At 41.0% G+C, this 19,455-nt stretch overlaps 1 long non-coding RNA gene across 1 annotated transcript; it reads right to left on the reverse strand.

The window, feature by feature from the left end:
• Nucleotides 1-6,157: 6,157 nt before the first annotated feature.
• Nucleotides 6,158-12,004, reverse strand: LOC121496300. The gene is made up of 3 exons (XR_005989141.1): nucleotides 11,922-12,004; nucleotides 8,546-8,695; nucleotides 6,158-6,362 (listed from the first exon to the last, which is right to left on the reverse strand). It is a non-coding gene; the product is annotated as an uncharacterized LOC121496300 (long non-coding RNA).
• Nucleotides 12,005-19,455: the final 7,451 nt, after the last annotated feature.

Here is a 19,455-nt window from a genome sequence, read left to right on the forward strand (position 1 = left end):
GGCAAAGAGAGCTCCACTGTGCTAACTCATGGCATTCTGAGTTCTCATTCTGGCCTTGAAAAAATATATATACGTATAATTCATTTAAAGAACAAAAAGCTTTATTTAAAAAAATGGGGTGGGTGGGTTCTTGGGATGCCTGAGTAGTTCAATCTTTTAAGCATCTGCCTTCAGCTGAGGTCATATTCCCAGCGGCCTGGGATGGAGCCCCACATCCATCTCTGTGCTCAGCACAGAGTCTGCTTGTCCCTCTCCCCTGCCCCTCCCCCAACTTGTGCTTGCTCTCCCTCTCTCTCAAATAAATAAATAAAATCATTAAAAAATAAAATTACAATTTTTAATTTTTATTTGTTTTTTAAAAAACAGATTTTATTTATTTATTCATGAGACATAGAGAGAGAGGCAGAGACAGAAGTAGGCTCCCTGCAAGGAGCCCAATGTGGGACTGGATTCCAGGACCTCAGGATCACAATCTGAGCTGAAGGCAGATGCTCAACCACTAAGCTACGCAGATGCCCAAAATTAAAACAATTTTTTAAAAGATTATATTTATTTATTCATAGACACACACACACACACAGAGAGAGAGAGAGAGAGAGAGGCAGAGACACAGACAGGGAGAAGCAGGCTCCATGCAGGGAGCCGGACATGGGACTTGATCCCAGGTTTCCAGGATCACACCCCAGGCTGCAGGCGGCGCTAAACCGCTGCACCACCAGGGTTGCTCAAAATTTTTTTAAAAAGGGTCTTGGTCTGGGCTCAATCACATTGGTTCCTTATTATACAACATGGTGGTCCTATGGGATCAAGTTAATAGATTTGATTTTTAAATGGCTTTAGTCAGCTTTCTCTCTTTTTTTTCCCCAGTTAACACAGTGTGTATTATTCATTTCAGAGGTGGAAATGAATTCATCAGTTGTATATAACACCCAGTGCTCATTACATCACATGCCCTCCTTAATGTCCATCATGCAGTTACCCCATCTCTCCACCCGCCTCCCCTCCAGCAACCCTGTTTGTTTCCTGTGATCTACTCAGTTTTCTCTATGGAAATATTACATTCATAATATTTTACCTGCATGTAAATTAACCTACAGAGGTCAAGTGTCTTTGATTTGAGAGTTTTTTTCTCCCATAATATGAGATTGACAAGAGGATGGCTCTCACTATCATATAGAGCTAATTACAAATATAGCTCTGCACCATCCACATAGTCACATATAACACATATTCTTAATCATTTGTAGTAGTATTCATTTTATTAATTCCTAGAACAAATTTTTGGCATGTCCTAGAAACCTCCTGGGAAACCCCCCAAATAGACAAAATAACATCTTTATTCAAGACCCAAAGTGATGAGCCCAGACCAAGACCTATTTTTTTAAATAAAACATTGTATTCCTTAAATAATAATATAGATCTGTTCCAAGGTCAGAATATGAGAACTCGGAATGCCATGAGTTAGCACAGTGGAGTTGTCTCTGCCCCAAAAGACAAAAAAAAAAACAAAAAAACCCTTAGACAAAATAATATCTTAACATTTTCTTTATGTAATATTTAGAGCCAAGATTTGGGAAAATCAACATCAAAAATAATTATCAAAAAACATTATGTAGCATTAGCATGTAAGTTATAGCTGTCCACAGACGAAAAAATTATTAAAGTTTTAGCCATACAAATCATCAAAAAGAACAATTAAATCACATCAGTAAGTAAAAATTGACAGACTTTTAACTTTTTTTTTTTTTAGAAATAAGAGTTTGTAGTCAAAAAGTGAATCAAGAAAAAAAAAAGTGAATCAAGAAGTCAGCACAAAACCATAAACATTTAGGAGCCTCTGGAAGTTCTCTCACTATAAGAAAGATCCGTCCTCCATAAAAGCCACAAAATAAGACATATAGTTTTTTTTTTTTAAGGAAAGACTTAATATTCAAGGACCATTTCCCCCTCAATTATTTTTTTCTCTTTACTATTCATAAACTTCTCAGTTCTCACATTTATAGTATAATGCTCCACATTTAAACATACACAAATACATATAAACAAGATGTAGGTTTTAAACCTTAATTTTGCTGTTCAGATATATTAACTGTGCCACTGATTTATATAAGACTGTGAATGTATGACACCATGTTTGTCATTTTTTAAATTTAAATTTTAGTTATCATATAGTGCAATATTGGTCTCTGGAGTAGAAGTCAGCGATTCATCACTTACATAGTACACGTAGTGCTCATCACAAGTGCCTTCCTTAATACCCATCCCCCCATCTACCCCATTACCCCCACCTCCCACCATTAACTCTCAATTTGTTTTCTGTCATCAAGAGTCTCTTATGGTGGCACCTGAGTGGCTCAGTGGTTGAGCGTATGCCTTTGGCTCAAGTCCTGGGATTGAGTTCCGCAACAGGCTCCCTGCTCAGGGGGAGCCTGCTTCTCCTCTGCCTATGTCTCTGCGCCTCTCTCTGTGTCTCTCATGAATAAATAAAATATTTTTAAAAGAAAAATAAAAGAGTCTTTTATGGCTTGTTTCCTTCTCTCCTTTCTTCTTGTCCTCCTTTCCATATGTTCATCTATTTTGTTTCTTAAATTCTGCATATGAATGAAATCATATGGTATTTGTCTCTCTTACTGACTTATCTCACTGAGCATTATAGTCCCTAGCTCCATCCATATTATTGCAAATGGCAAGATTTCTTTCTTTATGGCTGAGTATATATTCTGTTGTGTATCTACACCACATCTTCTTTAACCATTCATCAGTCAATGGATATTTGGGCTATTGTTGATAGTGCTGCTATAAACACTGGAGTGCATGTAGCCCCTCGAATCTCTCTTTTTGTATCTTTGGTTTGTCATCTTAATCACACCTTTACCAAGACCAAATATGTATTAATTATTTGTATAGCTTTTGTAATTTCTGGCTTTATAAATTTTAATCTCTTCAGAAGTGTCCAAAGATTTCAGATAACTGAACTTTCCATCAGTTAATTTAATATTAGTCCAAGCCTAAGGATCTTGGAAATAATATTTAAGTTGGAACAATGTAGAGTAATACAATTGCTATTGGTATTAACATTTAGACAAATATTTAAAAGTTTTCAGTAAGTGAAATATTAAGTCAAAATGATTTGCACTATTGACTGATGATACAATCTTTTTATGTATTTATTTGAGAGAGAGTGAGAGAGTGGGAGGGAGTGGGGGGGGTGGCAACTCTGAACAAAGCTGCTATATACAACCATGTGCAAGTATCTGTATGGACATGTTTTTGACTCCTTGGGGTAAATACCAAGGAACATGATTGCTGTATCATAGGAAAAGAGTACATTTAGTTTTGTAAGAAATGACTTGCCTTCCAAAGACAGTAAATAAACGAAAATATTCTTATTTCATTTTGCACTCCTACCAGCAAACAAATGACAGTTCCTATTTCTCCACATTCTCACCAGTGTTTGGTCTTGTCAGTGTTTTCAATTTTACCCTACTTCCATTTTACGTTACTCGTTATGTAATGAAAAGATTACATAATGCTTTCAAGGTTAATCCATGTTGTAGGATGTATCAGTATATTGTTCATTTATATTCCTGAATAATTCATTTAGAGCCAGAGACAGAGCTCAAGCAAGGGGAGGGGCAGAGGGAGAGAGAGATGCCTTGGGTGGATATGCAATATTTTGTTTAGTCACGTATCAACTGATAGACATTTGGGTTGCTTCCACTCTTTTTTACTATTATAAATAATGTTGCAGTGAACATTCATGTACACTTTTTTTTTTAAGATTATTTATTTATTTATTTAATTAATTTATTCATGAGAGACACAGAAAAAGAGGCAGAGACATAGGCAGAGTTCAGAAAAGCAGGCTCCCTGCAGTGACCCTGATGCAAGACTCAGTCCCAGGACCCCAGGATCACAACCTGAGCCAAAGGCTCAACCACTGAGCCACCCATACGTCCCTCATATACAAGTTTTTGTGTGGACACAGCTTTTTACTTCTCTTGGGCATATCCCTAGGAGTAGAATTTCTGTGTCATAACATAACTCTATGTTTAACTATTTGTGGAAGTGCCAAGTTGTTTCCAAAGTGGCTGCACCATTTTACATTCAATGTAGTCAAAGAAATAGACAATCGAGTAAGTCAGTAATCAATGTAGTGGAGAAAAACATAAAGAAGCATGGAAAGCTAGGTTAGGATCGGGTGTAGTTGAAATGAGGAGGCCATTTTACATATATTATCTTAGTCAAAATAATGAGACTGAGAGTTCTATCATCATGAAGGCACCTATATTCACAGAGGTTAGACATCATGCCCAAGATTACATGGCAGGTAAAAGGTAGCTGGAATTTCTATTCAGATTGATTCTAACTTCAAAGCTCAAGCCTTTTCACCACACCACATTCTCATAAGTGCTCATTTTTCTAGAGTAAGAACTTATTCCTTAAAATGTTAGCATAATACATTTGGGGCAAAACTGACAGTTAATGCATGGAGCTCAGTTTCTTAAGAAAGAGTCTCAGCAGGAAATATGAACACACTCAAAAAGAGTATGTTCTCTGACCTAATTTATGCTTGAATAAAATCATAAATACTATGCGACCTAGAAAATTTTCTTTTCTACTTTCTCCAAGAGCCTCTTCTGAGGTACAATTTGCATATAACTATTGAGGAGTTCCTACACTGTTAGATTTCTAGTTAAAAAATAAAAACTTCTGGATCCCTGGGTGGCGCAGCGGTTTGGCGCCTGCCTTTGGCCAGGGCGCGATCCTGGGGAGCCCGGATCGAATCCCACATCAGGCTCCCGGTGCATGGAGCCTGCTTCTTCCTCCGCCTGTGTCTCTGCCTCTCTCTCTCTCTCTCTCTCTCTCTCTCTCTCTGTGACTATCATAAATAAATAAAAATAAATAAATAAAAATAAAAAATATTTAAAAAAAAGAAGATACGCCCCCATGTTTAAAAAAAAATAAAAATAAAAAAATAAAAACTTCCTCATTTTAATAACACATCAACATGTAGCCAGATTTAATATTTGGAATCCTGCCCTAGCTTCTGGCCCACAGAGTTGAGGGGGCTGACAGATCTGAATTTTGCAGGGCAGGAGGCTAGCAGGCTGGAGACCCAGGGAAGAGTTGATGTTGCAGTCTTGAGTTGAGAGGCAGTGTGGAAGCAGAATTCTTTCTTAGTTTTTTTTTTTTTTTCTTAAGGCCTTCAACTGATTGGATAAGGCCCACTTTCATCATGGAAAGGATGATTTATTCACAGTCTACTGATGTAAATGTTAATCACATTCAAAAATGCCCTTCCAGGGAAAGGAGAAGAAATGGGTAGGAAATATCAGAAAGGGAGACAGAACATGAAGACTCCTAACTCTGGGAAACGAACTAGGTGTGGTAGAAGGGGAGGAGGGCGGGGGGTGGGGGTGAATGGGTGATGGGCACTGAGGGGGGGGGCACTTGATGGGATGAGCACTGGGTGTTATTCTGCATGTTGACAAATTGACCACCAATAAAAAATAAATTATTAAAAAAAATGCCCTTCCAGCAACATCTAGACGGGCATTTGACCTAATGCCTGGGCACCATAGCCAAGCCATGCGGACACATAAAGTTAACCATCACATTCCTATACCCCAGGAGACCATCCTGAGTCCACCTGGGGTATATCCACTGCAGTTTGGAAATTTTTCTGGGTTGGCTAAGCAGAGCTTTCATGATTCAGAAATCCATGGGTATTCTCACTAACCTAAGACCAGCAAGTGGGGAAACAATTATTTTCTGAGCACCTAATCAATGCCCTAAGACTATAGTTGTGAATGAGACAAATGATGTCTTACAGAACTTACTTTGCAGCAGGCAAAATTAAAAAAAAAAATTACCTACACAACACAAAGTCATCTATGGGCCATGGGAAAGGAAGAAATGAATCAGAAAAGAGGGTGGCATTTGAGCTAGGTCTTAAAGAACAGATACGCTTTCAACAAATGAAAATGAGGAAGAGGTTGTGGGAAGTACAAACTGCATACTTAATAAATGCTGTTGAATTACTCTCTAGGAAACAATAGCAACAAAAAGTCTCCTCTGTTTTTGTGATGAATTTTAAGATTTTATTTATTTATTTGACAGAGAGAGTCTGTGCAAAAGCATAGAGGGAAAAGGGAGAAGCAGACTCCCTGCTCAGCAGGGAGCCTGACATAGGGCTTGATCCCAGGACCTCGGGATCATGACCTGAGTTGAAGGCAATCACTTAACCACCTGAGCCATCCAGGCGCCCCGTGTTTCTGCAATGAGTTCTTCAGAATCACCATACATGATCATTCCCACCTTTTATTCTGAGCCAACGGAGGAATCACAACTGGTACACCCTAGATTAAAAGCATGAAATTATTCCATATTCTGGAAATTGTGGTGGCATGAATATGAGTACTTTTTCCGTATCTAGAATTTTCCAAATGAGCTGGTGTCTCAAACAGTTAACAAGCAGATGTTTTAAAGCTCTTGTCTCCCCCTTCTTCAAGATATGCTGTGTCCACTCACCCTGTCCACCCACCCGATCCCCAAATCCTTTCAACAAATAAATGCTCTTCTGCTTCACACAAAAATCCTATCACTGCCCTGAGCAACTTTTTCTCTATCAGTTTCTCAGAATAGCTGGTTACTGAATAACTCTTGACTTCTTTTTTTTTGTTTTTATTTTTAGATTTTTATTTAAATTCAATAATTAACGTATCATGTATTATTGGTTTCAGAGGTAGAGGTCAATGATTCATCAGTGTTAGATAACACCCAGTGCTCATCACATCACGTGACCTCCTTAATGCCGGTCACTCAGTCACCCCATCCCCTCACCCTCCTCCCCTCCAGCAACCTTCAGTTTGTTTCCTATGATTATGAATCTCTTATGGTTTGTCTCCCTCTCTGATTTCATCTGGTTTTATTTTTTCCTCTCTTCCCCCATGATTGCTTCTTACGGGTTTGGGTTGGGAATTATCTAAGAAAATCCAACAGAGGCAAAATCAGGCCGATAGTCAGAGGCAGGCAGACAGGACAAGTTAAGTACTGAGGACTTGAGTATTACAAGTAGTTGTACATTAAGCGATTGCAACCCACACAGACGGTATGCAGCCAAGCATCTGGTTTGAGTTCCATAGCAGTTTGCCTTTAGTTAAAAATAGATGTGATGTTTGCCCAATAACTTTCCCCAAGAGATGAATGTGGCATGCTTCACATGGAAGGAGGAAATACCAAGCCATCTCAACACAATGTATTTTCATCATATAAGACTATTTAAGCACTGTGTCTAGTATTTTTGAGCTTAATAACCAAACAACATGAAAAATGAGAGTGAGAGCCTTTTTACATTTTTCCTAGGACATCAGCAACTCTTGCCTCAAATCATCTTTAAAATGATTTATGTAAGTGACAGACGTTTGCCATCGTCCACATTACCTCACTGAAACCAGATATTATCAGTCAAGGTCAGATCAGCCTGTCCTGGATGCTGCAATGGTCAGCTCACCAAATGACAAAATGTTAGATGAAAAAGGGACAATACTGAGATGAATGCCAGAGAGTCCAGCTCTTAGTTCCAGGGTGCTTGGCATTTTTGCCTCTGCTATGCTGGCCTTTCCCTCTCACCTCCATGCTCTTCTGTAACTAAACACCCTGTAAGCCCATTAAAACAGCTTTGAAATATCTGACCTGTTTGCTAGCACCTTCTTTTGTGGACACCTTGCTTTTTTCTTATGAGTCCACCTTGTCCTGCAGATTTTCTCCCTTGGTGGAAGTTTTCAGAAGTCATTAAACCCCAAGAGCAAGAACATCCAGTGTTTGGACCATTTCCTGAAGCTAAAGATTTTAGGACCTTCTGTGTTTGGTCACCATTGTATCTAACTGCCAAGTGGGCTTCCTGACACATCAGAAACACTTAGTAATATTTGTTGAGTCAATAAATATATCATAAACGATGTGTGTGTATTTAATCTAGGCTGCTGAGGATGGCAGCTTTTACAAAGTAAGGATTTCCCTCCCAACACACATATTCTTTATTCCACTTCTCTAAGAGGGTAATGATTTTGATTAAAACCTTTTTACCCCTTTTGGAAAGATAAATAGTAAACATAAAGACTATTATGTTTCTCTATTTCCTAAAATAGCAGAGCAGCTCAGAGAACAAAAATTTTTCTTCCTAGGTTTCTTCTTTCCACTTAGAGATACATGTATCCCAGGCAGTAAGAGAAAATGGTTCCTTATTTGTCCATCCTAGAGTTGGTTTCTCTTGTGGCTGTGTAGAAAAAAAGAAGCATAGGCATCAATATTTTCTGCACTAGACCCTAGACTCTGCTTCCTCCCATGGAGAACTGACTGACTACATGTTAAAGCTGGCAAAGCACTGAGAAAGCTTTGTGTCTAATTTTGTGGTTTTACTGGGGAAGAGGCAGTTGTTCTGATAGACAAGGAATTCCCCAGTTAGTCATGACAGCCCTGTTAATGGAAATTGAGTCCCTTGTCCCAACACAGGTGATGCAAGGCTCTTTCTTCCCATTACCTGTCTCTGCAGTCCTCTTTCGAATGCTCTCCAATTTCTGTTCCAACCTAAGATTGCAAACGCTGGTGGAATCAGTGTTCTAAACTTTCAGATCTCAGGAGGTATGGAATGTTGTTGTTATTTCTTCTGGATTACAAGAGAGTGGAAAAGCTGAATGATTGGAGAAACAATAATGTAATTCTGTATATTCAGTCACGGCAAGAATTTAAGTCAGAAAAGCAAGTTACAGAAAAGTATATAGCGGTCAAGCTCATTTTGTGCATGTGGAGCTTAAAAAAGAATCTGAGTTAAAGTTGTGAAAAATGGTTACCCTGGGAAGCATGAACGAGATCAGATAGAGAGGTATGAGGAGAACTTTCCTATTTTTTGCTAGATATTATTCTGTTGTATTACTTTCACAGTGAAAAAGTAATCATGTATTTCATGAGTAGCATGCTAAATGTCACTTGAACTTGACAAAGGACTAGTATCTAGAATGCACAAAGAACTCTCAGAACTCAACAGTACAAGCAATAACCATTCCAATTAGAAAATGCACAAAAGATGTGACAGACATTTCACTGCCATTCACATGACAAGTAGCACATGAAAAGGTGTCCAGTGTCATTAGATATAGGAAAAATAAAAATTAAAACTACAATTCAATGTCCTTAGACAACTACAACTCTCAGAGTGGCTAAAATAAAGAATAGTGAAAACACCAATTCTGACAAGGATGTGGAAAAATTGAACTCCTTTGCTGGTGGGAATATAATATGGCACAGCTACACTGGAAAATAATTCAGCAATGTCTTATAAAATTAAACCTCATGATCCAGCAATTGCACTTTTGAGTATTTATTCCAAATAAATGAAAACCAATGTTCACAAAAAATAAAAAAAAAAAAGAATGTTCACAGCAGCTGCATTCATAAGAGCTAAGATCTGGAAACCGTCCAGAGATTCCTCAATGGGTGAATAATTCAATGTACTGCAGTGCACACATACCATGGAATACTATTGACACATGTGACAACTTGGATGACTCTCCAGGGAATTACACTGAGTGAGAAGAGTCAATCCCAAAATGCATGATTCCATTTATGGAAGATCTTGAAATGTAAACTTTTAGAAATGGAGAACCAGCTAGCTAGTTGCCAGGGGTTAGAGATGGGGAGGGCTGGGACAAGTGTATGTGGTTGTGAAAGGGGGCCACATCGGGATCCTTGCAGGGGTGGAAGTGTTTTACACATTGACTGTGGTCATGGACACATGAATTTACATGTGATAAAATTGCATAGAGCTAAACACACATGCCGTACAAGCAAAACTGGGAACATCTGAATAAGTGTGGTAGATTGTATCAATGCCAACATCCCGATGGTAGTTTATACACTAGAGTGTTGCCAGATGTTATCTTGGAGGAAAACTAGGTAAAGGATTCATGGAATCGCTCTATATCATTTCTTACAACTACATGGGCAGGCACCCATAATGATCTCAGTAAAACTTTCAATTAAAAACATTAAAAAAAAGAAGAAGAAAAGAAAAGAGAATCCAGGTGGCTCAGTGGTTGAACATCAGCCTTCAGCTCAGGTCATGATCCCAGGGTCTTGAGATTGAGTCCTGCATCAGGCTCCCAGGAGGGAGGCTGCTTCTCCCTCTGCCTATGTCTCTGCCTCTCAGTATGTGTCTCTTATAAATAAAGATCTTTAAAAAAATATTTTTTTAAATAATAAAACTTTTCATTAAAAAAATGTTGAAGCATTTAAATATATCGGTCAACTCTCACCTGTAGAGCTGCGGACAGAGGGTGGGTACAAGCCCCTTACAGCTCCCCAGCAGATACGGTCTTCCAAATAGGTCTATCTCGTTCTTTCCCCAAGCACAGATGGGAAAACAGAGACTGATGTCACTTCAATGCATTACCTTCTACAATCATAAAATCTGATTGTGGTCTAGGTCTAAATCAGAAGCTGTCAGCCCTGGTTGTAGATAAGAATCACCTGTGGCAACTTAATGTGGTTCAGTAACCTAACAGTGCCAGCACCCCACCCCAGACTAATTAAATCTGAGTCTTGGGAGTGAGATCTTGGCAGTTTTTTGTTTGGTGTTGGTGATGGTGCTCCCAGGATTGAGAACCACGCCTCCAGGTCACAGTGGTTGTCACGGTGATGGCATTTAAAACACCAGCCCATGTCCCCACTTCTCATTATCCCAGACAATACATACACCTGGGATCAGAAGGCTGTGTTTTCAGGGTTCAACCTCCTCTCTGCCGTGATGAAAGCTGACACTGAGTGTGGAACCTCAGGGAGAGGGGTTCTCAGGGGCCCCTGAGCTCTAGATGGGTGAGCTCTAGAATGTACACAGACATGCTTAGTACTCTCCAGGCTGTGTACTTGGCTGAGTTTCTCCACACGTGGCTGAAGCTCTGCCAGTTTTCTCTGCTGGCTGTTTCTGAGGCTGTTAAGAGACTGAACAAATTGTGGGCAGAGCCCTTGAGGAATGCAAAGGGTAAAAGAGGCAGAGGTCCTTGGGACGACAAAGGCTTCTTGTGTCTTCTTCAGCCTCCAGCTGAGAACCCGTGATCATGCCACTAAAGACTGGAACCTCTCTCAGGGTCTGGCTGGCGTCAGGGATGTAAATGGGCCTGGGGATTAATCTCAGTGCCTCCAGAGCAGAAAAGAGGCTGGAGATTTAGTGCCTCCTGGCAGCATACTTCTGGACACTGTACTCACTTCTAAACACCCCCAGAGACCATGTGAAAGGAAAACCCATTTAAAATTGCCTGTGTGCACATCGCATCAAGCAGTCATTAGTATCTGGAAAGCAATCAGAGCTATGAAAACTCTACCTGACTATATCATAAGTACCATAAGAATTTTTTTCAAATAACTCAAACAAATTCTGCAGACTCTGCTAAAACCAAGCAGAGGGAAAACAGCTTTGTGCCTGTGTGTGCTCCACCCCCACTGTTATTTATGAATTCCAGACATTTTCCTGATTGTCCCAGAGAACAGCAAAGTTCACTTCTCCCTCAATCCAACTACGTCCGGTTATTCACACTTGTCACCATTCTGATTCTGTTCCTAGGCTGCTGATAAGGATCCATTCAACAGATTCCAAAAAGCCACAAGCTGCTTGACCCTGGATTCATTGTGTTTACAGAATCCCAAGTGCAACGATTGAAACAGATGAAGTTCATCTATGGCCGCGATCATTCCATTTTGTCCTCATTTATGGAATGGAAGAAAATAAATTCCTTTCTCTCATCTATTTTCTTTATTTGCAACTGCAGTCACTCCTGCAGAGAGACCTCTCTCAGAAGGCACTGACAAGAGAAACAAAAGATTGAAAAGACAAAGCAAGTAGCCCCCTGCCACTTGCTACTTACTGGCTGGGCTGAGTGCCTGCTGTCAGATTCCAGGAGTGCTGCTGCCTGGGGCCTTCACCGACTCCATTCCCAACTTATCTTTTCTCTCTCTTCTGGTCTTGACTATAAGTGATGAAACCAGTTATGTCAGTTGAGGCTGTAGCAGATTTCTACTTTTTTCCTCTTTAGATCAAAGGCATTCAGATCTCAAGATAAAACTTAAAAGGTCAGCCACTCGCACTCAGCGGTATCTATGTGACCAAGTCCCAATAAAAACTCTGGACATCAAGGCTCTGCCTTTGTTGGCAATACGCTGTGCACCTTTGTTGCCTGAACAAATCAGCACTATTCACAACTCCCTGGGAGAGGACAACCGGAAACTCCACCTGTGGACCTCTCCTGGACTCTGTGCCATCCGCCTCTTGTCTTAGCTAGTTCTAGTCTGTATCCTTTGGTTGGAACAAACCATAACCACAAATACAACAGCGTCCAGTGAATTTTATGAGTCCTTTTGGGGAATTATCAAACCCAAGACCCCTGAACTTTCAGTTGCCATGGAAGTGGTCTTGCGGACTTCCTTAACTTTGCAGTTCTTGTTAATAATTCTGGGAAAGTAAAAAAAAAAAAAATAATAATTCTGGGAAAGTCAGATGACCTCTCTGGTCTTTTGTTAACTCATCTGGAAAGTAGGGACATGATTATATCTGACCTGCTAGCCCACATATAAAGAATGATACAATTAAAACAATGGATTTGAAAGCACATTGTGAACAATGAGACAATTTGTAAAGAATAAGGATTGTCATAGTGGCATGCTGTCTCAAAGAGTTCCAGGTAAGAGGTCCCATAGCTGTAGAGGTTAATGGTCCAGGCTCTGGAGACAGCCAGATTTGGCTTTGATTTTCATGTCTACCAGTACTACCTCATACTGAGGCTACTTATTCTCTATATTTCACATTCTTCATCTATAAAATAGTGGTAATAATATTTAGTTCATACACTTATTTTAAGAACATAAAAAGACTCTAAGGACTCAACACCTACATAGATGGTCTTCAACTTACAATGGTTCAACTTATGAGAGTTCAACTGTCCTTTTTTCCAATACTGACCTCCTACTGGGGATTTGGTGTTGTGCCAGGCCAGGCTGCACTCTCATCTTACTAGAAAGGATACCTGAGATGTGCTCTTGAACAACCAATGGTCCTCTGATAAGAATTTTGTTTTAATGCATTGAAATTGGAATGGAACATGACATTTTGATATCACTACCAGGAAAGCTTTATCAAAATGTGGGCCTGAAAAAGACATGAACAGAAATTTCACAGAGGAAGACATAGACAATGACCAACAAGCACATGAGAAAATGCTCTGCATCACTTGCCATCAGGGAAATACAAATCAAAACCACAGTGAGATACCACCTCACACCAGTGAGAATGCGGATAATTAACAAGGCAGGAGACCACAAATGTTGGAGAGGATGCGGAGAAAAGGGAACCCTCTTACACTGTTGGTGGGAATGTGAACTGGTGCAGCCACTCTGGAAAACTGTGTGGAGGTTTCTTAAAGAGTTAAAAATAGACCTGCCCTACGACCCAGCAATTGCACTGCTGGGGATTTACCCCAAAGATACGGATCCACTGAAACAGCAGGACACCTGCCCCCCAATGTTTATAGCAGCAATGTCCACAATAGCCAAACTGTGGAAGGAGCCTTGGTGTCCACCAAAAGATGAATGGATAAAGAAGATGTGGTTTATGTATATAATGGAATATTACTCAGCCATTAGAAATGACAAATACCCACCATTTGCTTCAACATGGATGGAACTGGAGGATATTATGCTGAGTCAAGTAAGTCAGTCAGAAAAGGACAAACATTATATGGTCTCATTCATTTGAGGAATATAAAAAATAGTGAAAGGGAAAAAAAGGGGAGAGAAAATGAGTGGGAAATATCAGAGAAGGTGACAAAACATGAGAGACTCCTAACTCTGGGAAACGAACAAAGGGTAGTGGAAGGGGAGGTGGGCAGGGGGTGGGGGTGACTGGGTGACGGGCACTGAGGGGGGCACTTGACAGGATGAGGACTGGGTGTTATGCTATATGTTGGCAAATCAAACTCCAATTTAAAAATATACAAAAAAAAAAAAAAAGTGGGCCTGAAGCACAGAGTTTCTTTTCTGTTCTTTGCTTGTTTTCTAATGACTAAGCTGTGTGTAAAACAGATCTCAGCGAGTGTGTAAAAGAGTGTATGAAAAGATGTTTCCACACCTCTCTTCACCACTTCCAGCTTCTGTCTCAGCCTCTCTACCCTGAGCACCACCTGTTCTCTGGGGCTCACCTCATTCATGAGTTGTACCTTGCTCTTGCTCCCATCCCTGAGCTCCACCCTCTTCTCTGATATTCACCCACCCTGGACTCCCACCCCTAGCTCTGAGCCTCACTGTTTCTTACTCCCACCTGACAGCTATCAGGAGCTGGGGAGAAGTGGCATGCCATACCCCTTGAATGATGACCACTGCGGAAGGTACACACCTCTTTTTATATTCCATTAACCACAATGGAGTGACATGACCACATCTGGCTGCAAACAAATTCTAGGAACTGTGCACATCCTTCTGCCACTACAACTTTGCCTGATTCACAGTGATTTGCATCACTACATTTTGTGTTGTTCCCTAGCATTTTATGCTCTTTTTATTTCTTGATTATCAAGGATATGTGGCTGTGGTAGAAAATTGGAAAGTATATAACGCTGCTAAGAGGTGGTAAAAATATTACCTACAGTCCTATCACCCAAGCGGAACATTTGTTCATATTTTGATATGTTTCCTTCTGGAATTTTCTCTGTCTGTTCCTTTTCTTTACCTAGTGTAGATTACATTGTAAATACAATTTGTTTTTCAAGTTGTGTTTTCACTTCTTAGTAATCATATAATCTAACTGGGTTGTGTTTGCACCTAGAAGCAGTGTCTCGAATGCCTGAGAGAGGAAGACAGTGCCTCTGTCCTCAGAGATTGGAGGAGGGAAGTGAAGTTTATAGAACTAGGGTTCTCAACACTTATGGCAGCTACCCATTCTCATTGTAATCTAGACAACTTGGTAGGAGCTGTGCCCTAGGGAAATGACTGTGAGCATGAAAAATTCAAAGAAAGAGCAAGGCTAAGACCAGACCCTTGATAAGTGGACACCAGAGGTCTTTGAGCCAAAAGCCTGTAGGCAAAGATGGAAGAAATGATGGTCTATGACTTCTACGCAGGAACAGTGTTCAGGGTGGGGGCTTATTCCCGAGATCCAGGTGTCTGCATGAAGAAGATTGAGCTGAAGAGTGGATGGGGACATGTCAGATCATCAGATGTCAAAATCCAATGTTTGGGCAATTAGAAGTCTCAGCCCTAGCAGCAAAATAAGACTGATGAGAATTTCCAGTCTCCTGATGATTCTAACAAGGGTCACTGCAGAAGGGCATTCTCATATTAGAAGCTGGATATAAAAGGGAGCTTTGTAGAACAATGATTCACAGGTCCCTCCAGCACCAAGTGACCAAGGGCTATCACACAGGACTCCAATCACAAAGAGGGCAGGGCTTTGAGGGAAAGCTGGCATCCTAATGGAGCTTCCCAAAATACCAGTGAGCACAACCTAATCCTCTTCGGTACCACTCTGCCTAAAAGACAGTGATAAAAATACTTAGAGAGGCATAACAGCAAATCTCTTGGATGGCGATTCTCATACTTTTCTTACCTTAATCAACCCTGTTCTGATAAGGGAGCCCCGTTGGTCACCTATATCTACTCCCACTGAGAAAAGAACCTGGAGATTACAAAGCATTTAGAGAGGGCCAAGATTATAATTAACATGGCCTTATTGCAGTAATGGGGGGAAAATAACAAAATGATGAACAAGAGTAAAACCTATCAGTAATCCTACCAGTGTATTATTAATACAAACCTTACATATTCATGGAAACCCTTGGCCCATTGATGATGTGGTCAAGTATGTCTCACATAAACTCTGTGTCATCTCAGCTCTGTGTAAGCAGCTTTGGAACTAAAAAAAAAAAAAGTCAATCTTAAACATTTGGTTTAAATTTAAATTACCAAATAATGTGCATAATAGATATCCTCATCCTCAATTCTTTACTTGTATCCCTCCCCTGAATCTTTAATTCTTGCCCATTCTTGCTCTTCAGATTCCACCTCTACTCCTGGACTGCACTGTAACTAGTAATGTAGTAACTAGACTGCAATGTAACTAGTCTTACATCCCAGTTTAACAACTTGAAAAACTTTAAAAGGTGAAAGTAGAATCCTGTCTTCTTCGCATCATGAATCAGGAAAGAGTGTAAAATATCACACACGCATGACTACAGTGGCTTGCTATTCCCAGTTCTGCATTACTTAATGAAAGATCATCTTTGGATGTAGACTCTGGCCCAATAACTCAAATGTGATCATAGAGACCCAAATGTTAGAAGTATAAAAAAAAATCTACATGGTGCTGGCAAAAGAGCTAAGGCAAATATGAGACTGATTGCTAGGCCGATGGTACCAGTGGTGTTTATGCACCCTAACCTGAACAGCTTGTAGAATTGGGCGTGTCTCATATATAGGCATTAATTCAGGAGATAGTGTGGCCCCAAATAAATAATACTTTATGATTCAAAGCAAATACTTCACAGTATTGATTGTGTTTATTCATATACACCCACGTATCAATTCAAGTCCTCTGGGAAGCGAATGCCAGATGGAATTAGAATTTCAAGAGATTTGTTGGGGGGAAGTGCCTGTGATGGATAAAAGGGAGAGGGAGGTACAGTATGCAGGGAGAGACTCCAGGCTGCGAGAGGCAGGCCCAACACCTGTTTAAGGAGACATGGAAGAAAGATGGAGTGGAAGAATCTCAGATCTTGGCACAGTGCTGAGAAAGTCAGTCAGCTCTAGACTAGAAGGTTGCCCATTAGATGAGTCCTGCATCAGGCAGAAATGGACCGTCTCTAGTACAACCATACCCAGTCACTGGCCAGTGCAGCCTGGGGAGAGCATTGACCCAGCTTGGACAGTTGCAGCAGGTTTTCGAGGAGGCTCTGAGGATGAATGTCCCAATCCACCCCTTTGTGCTGCTCATATCCTTTGCTCCCTGTATATGTGGAACTGTGGATCTCTCTTCCTGAGGGAAAGTCTTGATGACATACTTGGTGCTATGACCCAAACTCTCATTCCTACTGGGTCTGAGCCCTTGGTAATTGTACCCAAGTCAGGTTGGGGTTGCCACACATGTCTGTTCACTATTTCCACTGAGCAAGATCTGTCAAGACGTACCTGAATTGGTTACCTGGGTTGCACATTATTCCGTCCTGCTCTTCTTTATGAGCATGAGATGGGCAGTCCTACCTCATGCTTCTGCTGGTCAGGGTCAATTATCCCTGTCACATTGGTGACTCTTCTTACATGCTGGAACATGGTTATAGGGAATCCAAAGTTCCCTGGAAATAGTTGTAACATTTAGTTCAATGGAACCTTTGCTGTGTCCCCTGATAAGAGCGTGCCCCATTGGATACCAGGATCTCTAACCTCTGTGATCCCAGAGTTGCCCAAGAAGCACCTCATCCCTCAGTGGTCACTGAGTGGTAATAAGTGAGGCCTCTTTTGCTTCCACCCTTTGGGTCTCAGATGCTTCTATGTTTCCTATAGAAGACACATCACTATATAAAGTTTTCTGATTTAGTGTCCATAGTGCATCCCAAAGGAAGGCACCCCATTTTGCAGTGTATTGACAGCAAGATGGCACTTCATTTGCCCCTTTGGAAGGCACCAGGTCTCTACCCTTGTCACTTCTTTTGGGTGGTGCTGTATACGATATAATGAGCAGATCCCATGATCATGGGCCCACCACACCTCCTTTGCTGTGGAATGGGTCCCCTGGTTGGCTGCCATGATGTGTAAGATTTTATGCCTGTGAATCAGGCATTCTGCAAGTCCCTAGATAGTAGTGTTGGCTGAGGCTCTGTGAGCAAGAAAAACCCATACCCCAAATAATTATCTTTCCCTCTGAAGATGAACCACTGGCTCTTCCAGGATGGAAGGAGCCCAGCATAGTTTGCCATACAATGATAGGTTGGCCTCTTCAAAGAATAGTGCCATTTAGGGAACTCAGTTTGGTCTCTTTTGCTGGCAGATTGGAACTTCAGAAGTGGCAGCAGCTACATCAGCCTTGGTAATGGGCATGCATGCTGTTGAGGTCATGCACAGCTTCTATCTCTACCCTTGTCTAGGCCTCTTCAATGTGCCAATTCTGGGAGGATCAATGATGAAGGTTGGTTAATATCAATTGGCCAAGTCCTTGTGCCTGGTTGGTTGTTGAGTATCTCCTCCATGGGTGGTTTCTGATGGACATTAGTATATGATCTACAAATCTTCACAATATTCACTCCAACCAGACCTCCTTCACTCTTATCCTCCAGTTTTGTTTTGTTTTGTTTTTTCCTTCCAGGTGACTAGAAGAGAGTCCATTGGCACCTACCTAGGAATCCATATACTTCACTTTGAGTTACTTTTTCTTCCACAGTCAATGACAGGATGCACTGCTCCCAGCTTTGCACGTTGGGAAGGCTCCTGTCTCCAGTGTCTTTCAAGGTCAACCCTGAATGTGGCTGTACTGAAGCTGCTTCCCATTTTCAGCTTGCATTCACAGACCATGACAGCTCATCTCAAAGTCTTGGTTCTTCCTCTGGTTGTATTAGATTCTCACACAGATGGTCATATGTGCAAGATGGAGGGTCACTAGTGTAACCAGGGTGAGTACAAGGGTATCAAGGCTACCTGTTCATGCAGCTTACTTACACCTTTTGGTCTTGCTTAGCCTCAATACCAGACATTCCATTTCCATCTTACTGTGGATTTCTGCTGAGCCTATTTTACTTTATGGCTTGGTGGGTCTCATAAAAACCAATTCATAATGGGCAATTGTGGATGCATATCGGTGTCCTGTGGTCAAGCATTCCAGCTCTAACAGGGCAAATAATTCTCCACTGCAGATGGCATGACCTTGCTCCAGAACTCCAACGGCTTGTGCTGTGATTCCCTTACTGGGGGTAAGCCAGTTGCACTGGCTTGCCACAGTGCAACTTTTTCCATTTCTGACATCATCAACACCATAGGATCTCCTGAATCATATGGCCCAAGCAGAAAAGCTGCTGGCACTGCAGCTTAGATTTCCTGCTGAGCTCACTCTTGGTCCGGACACCAGTCGTGATTGACAGGCTTTCCATATCACTCAGTATATGACCCAGAGAAGTATTCCTAGATGTGTAACGTGTTGCCTTCAGAACCCAAAATGGCTCACCAAACGTTATGTTTCCATCTTTGAAGTAGGGAATGCAAGATTCAGAAATTTGTCTTTTACCTTGGACAGGATGTCTTGGTAAACACCGGAGTACAGGACCTCTCAAAAATTTCCTTAGGTAGTAGGCTGCTGAGTCTCCTGGGGCTTGTCTCCTGCCCAATGGAGCACAGTTGTCTTACCAAGGCCTCCAGACTATTAGTTGCCTC

The sequence above is a fragment of the Vulpes lagopus genome, chromosome 7, assembly GCF_018345385.1.
Source record: "Vulpes lagopus strain Blue_001 chromosome 7, ASM1834538v1, whole genome shotgun sequence".
In the NCBI taxonomy this organism is placed as follows: Eukaryota; Metazoa; Chordata; class Mammalia; order Carnivora; family Canidae; genus Vulpes; species Vulpes lagopus.